The 4,375-nt window shown below is 38.6% G+C and overlaps 1 long non-coding RNA gene across 1 annotated transcript; it reads right to left on the bottom strand.

Annotated features, from left to right (window-relative positions):
* Positions 1-738: 738 nt before the first annotated feature.
* On the bottom strand, positions 739-3,042 carry LOC129348983 (uncharacterized). Its single transcript, XR_008601758.1, has 3 exons — positions 2,943-3,042; positions 2,157-2,315; positions 739-1,229 (listed from the first exon to the last, which is right to left on the bottom strand). It is a non-coding gene; the product is annotated as an uncharacterized LOC129348983 (long non-coding RNA).
* Between the last annotated feature and the right edge of the window lie 1,333 nt (positions 3,043-4,375).

Raw genomic sequence — 4,375 nt, 5'->3', positions numbered from 1 at the left:
CATTAACTCCTAAGTTTAGGGAAAGTTCAAACAAAAGAGGACAGTTCAGATAAGACTTGAGAATGAGCTTACTTTGAACAAACATCTCAGACTTTCTGAGCTTCAGCACCTCTAGCAAGATATTTTAACAACAAGCAACTCAAGAGATCCAGAAGTTGGAGACAGTTAGCTTTAGCTGATCCAAAGAACATGTGGGATGCTAACCTAGCAAACATTTCACTTTCCTCTGTGAATTCTGAGAAATAATTTCCTATTTAATGACAGAGCTACACATCTTAACTCAGTCTCATTAAAACAGACTCTAATTCAGTGTCATCCATCCATATTAAAGTGCAGTTACCCAAAATGTTTGTTGCATGTGCTCCAACAAAACCTGTCCAGGTAGAAGGCCACTTTGACAAACAGGAAGTGGAAGATTCCAAGCAGATTTATAGAAGGGGGAACCGGACTGTACTAAGTGTGGTCCAGTATAGAGGGATGTTTTGTGGGTTTTTAAGGCTGATGATGATTATTAGTGAGACACTTGGAGTAGATATTCATTTGCAGTAAATGAAAGTATTTAAAATCTTGGAGTTAAACTTAGAAGAACACAAACTCTAACAGAAAACTTTGTTGACACGTTTTTGTTTTGTTTACAGATGTTAAGTTAAAGGAGTTTTATCCATGACGTATAACCGATCAAATCACTCCAGAAGACAGAGCGACCAGGTAGATAAAGGCTCAGAGCCAAAGTAGTGGCATTTTTAAATGTATTTATTACCGTAAATCAGTAAAAAATAAAATGCTGCTAATCAGTAAATCATTCAGCCCACAATTACTACAATTCTACAATGTATGTCTCTGTCCTTTGACTTACTTGTACAATATACGATGTATATGATGGCATTTTTTCATCCCAAAGGCTATACTATGATGTTTTCTAAAAGACATGCTCTGGTTGTTCTGGCCCTGGGCTGCTGCACTCCTCCTCTGTTGTTTTCTGGATTGTACTCAGCTGCATGTCTTCGTCCACCCGGCCTCCGTTGACTCGTCCCGCCTGCCGTCTCTGGAGCTGAAGCTGGATTGGAACAGACCAAAGTACAGTCCAATCACGATGCCAGCTGCCTCTCAAAAGGCTCCTTCATCTGGCAGGTGGCACCACTTCTTCTGAGGGGAAGCTGAGCTGGTCTGGCAGAACTTTGGAGATGTGTTCCAGTGGTTGGTGGATGTGTGGGGAGATAGAGAGGGACCTTTGAATTGTTCAGAAAGGAAAACAGGGAACCCATTGGTAGTTTTAGTTTAGGGTGCTACTGAGGTGTTTTTGGGTTTTAAGAGGTGAACAGGAAGAGTTGTTTTTTGTATTGATTATCTTTTACTTTGTTCCTGGTTGGAATGCCCATCAATGTCAACATGAAGTTCACTTTTAGTTCTGTTGATTTATTTTTATTTTACTAACACCCATTTGTTTTTAACCCCCTCACATGTTGTGTTATTGTAAACGTACTCTTTCAAATAAATTCTCGTCTAACCCTCTGGAAACCAGCGTTTGGACTGTTTTTGTGTTGCTCCTCACCTACTGACAGCTGTGGACTAAAGGCTATACTGTGACGTTTTTAGAGCGACATGCTATACTATGATGTTTGTTGGGCGACACACTATACTATAGGCTTTTTTAACTGACATATTACTGTGACATTTTTTTGTTTTTTTGTTTTTTTTAGCAACATAAGAATTCGAACAGTTTTAAAAGTTACTATACTTTTACTTGTGCAATGAATTATTATTCTATGGCATTTTTTAGATGACATATTATACTCTGATGTTTTCTTGAATTACATACTATTTTGACAATATATTGCACTATGACATTTTTTGAACCACATATCATACATGACAATTTTAGGCAACATCCCATCATTTTGCACTTTTTGAACCACATAATAATCTATGTTGTTTTTTTTTTTCTTGCCAACATGCTGTACTATGAACTACAGGCCATACTATGTTATTCTTGAGTAAAGCATACTATACTTTGACATTTTCTGAACTACATCCTATACTATGGCGTTATACACAGAGTGCTTTGGTTACAGGCTGATTTATAATCTAGATTTTTTTCTGTTTTGTTTTTTGACGGGATTACCACAGACCTGACCATGAACACCGTCGACACCCACCTCAGGGAGACGCTGCCTAAGATCTCAAGGCTGCTTGGTCGTGGTCTTTCTGGCACGTACTCTTTCAAGATGAGCCGGGAAGTTTAACACTGATGGAATGACACCAGGTCTAAGCTGACAAACTTCCAATTCCTCCTCAACCCATAGTCTCTGGGAAACCTACATGGAGTAAGAAAAGTAGACAGAGAAGTAATTAAGTCTGTACGCAACATATTAAAAAGAAATCATGCTAATAAATTAAGTACAAAGAACCGAATTCGCCAATATACTGGAGACCAGAGCTATTTAATTTGATAAGTATAACCTTGTTTAGTAACATTTCAATTATTTGAGAGCAGTCCTAAAGAACTGCCTGTAATCCCAATCATAAAATGGGTTTGGAGGAAGAACATAGATGGTAATCTGGATATACATGAGTTAGGCTTTATAACTACTATTGGTAGTATTGGTGGTAGTAATAGTAATGTGACTACTACTAGTAGTAGTGGTAGTACACTACTGCTGCTGATACTGTCACTGCTACTACAACTTGTAATACTATTACAAATGCTGATACTACTTCTACGACTCTAACAGCTGTTTATACTACTACTGCTGCTTGTACTTTTAGTATTACTACTACTGCTTGTACAACTATACTACAGCTACTATTAATCGTCTGGTATTTGGTTGTCAAGCTGCTAGCTCGCCTTAGCGTTTTTGCTAGTGGCTAACTAGTTAGCTCTCATAGACTGGAAGCTCTCAACAAGATTTCATAATGAAAAAAGAGCCAAAAGCTATTCTTACCTATGAAAAGTCATTCCAAGTTTCCTTGTCTCAATCGTACGACGCAGTGTGTAATTGTATGCAGCACAGTGAGCCGGCATACTTATTGTTTCCGTTTTCATGCCGTCTACATCAACAGAATGCACTGAAACTTTGCTCCCGCTAGCTTAGCCTCGCAGTAGCACGCAGCTCAAAGGGGCGTGTCCTATCTACTCATTCATATCTATGAGAACAACGATGGCTGCACATAAGGACGCCTGACGTTGATTAGCTGCGTAAATACCATTATATACAGTCTATGGTAAATACGTATGTGAATCGCATCATTGGCTGCAGCAGCCAGTCACCGGTCACTCACTGACTCACATTGAAAAATGGCACAGAATGAATTGTTACGTGTTTATTTTATTTACAATTTAGGTTGGATTTTTTTTGTGTGCGCAGCGCAGATTTTCTGTGCGCGGAGACCGTGTCAGCAGTGCGCAATTGCGCACGCGCGCAGCTTCGAGGGAACAGTGCCTACAACCTCACTCAAACACTATTAAACTACTCTACACAATGGGAAGTTGTAATATTAGAGTAAGTCAGCTATGCATGCTCTACAGAAACCAATTCTGATGGACAATAGTGATACAGAAAGATCGGATTGGTTCCTTAAGTTTGTTAGACATGAAACTTCGGCTCTCAGTACAGATAAGCTTTAAGGCGGAAATGCTCAGCCATGGAGTGAACCACTTATGATGTCTTTTAGCATATAAAAAAAAACACCATATGGACATGTTGACAGGGTAAAAAAAAAGTGGAATAGTACTAGAAACAACCTATGAAATACTGCACATTCATATGTAACCATGGCAAATTAGGTTACGGTGGGAAAAACTGCTTGAACAACACATTTTCTTAAATGCAAAACTTTCACATCTAGAAATAAGCAACTTGAACATCAGCCACATTTACAACTAAAGCAACCTGGCTTCAATTTTGGTTCCTCACCCACAGCACCCCAAAGAAAACACTGCACTAAAAATACTGCTTCTAGTATTGGTATCAGTCCTAAATCATATGTGTTTCTACCACTTACACTGCACATATAGATACCCGATTTGGACTGTTTAACTAGCAGCAAACTTCCATAAAAAGGCAAGAAATCTAAGAAAAGCATGAATATACCTCTTTAACCCTTTGATGCAGAACATGGGTCAAGAGATACATATTTTCCATTGAAAATGGGTCACTTTTGACCCATGTTCCGGATTCAAGGGGTTAAATAACAAGAAGCTCTGATTGAGAAATATGTTGGAACATGTCTTAGAACTGGTTGGTTAAATGCCGCATATATGGCAAAGACAAATGAAACAGACTCAGAGCATTATTTGAACAAAGAAGGTCACCCTGACTGTCAGATCCTCAAGAAAATTAAATGCTACACAGTCGGATTTTCTCTTTATTCCTTT

The sequence above is a fragment of the Amphiprion ocellaris genome, chromosome 5 (genome assembly GCF_022539595.1).
Source record: "Amphiprion ocellaris isolate individual 3 ecotype Okinawa chromosome 5, ASM2253959v1, whole genome shotgun sequence".
In the NCBI taxonomy this organism is placed as follows: domain Eukaryota; kingdom Metazoa; phylum Chordata; class Actinopteri; family Pomacentridae; genus Amphiprion; species Amphiprion ocellaris.
The sequence above is the reverse complement of the archived record's forward strand: the minus strand, read 5'-3'. Positions and strand labels throughout refer to the sequence as shown.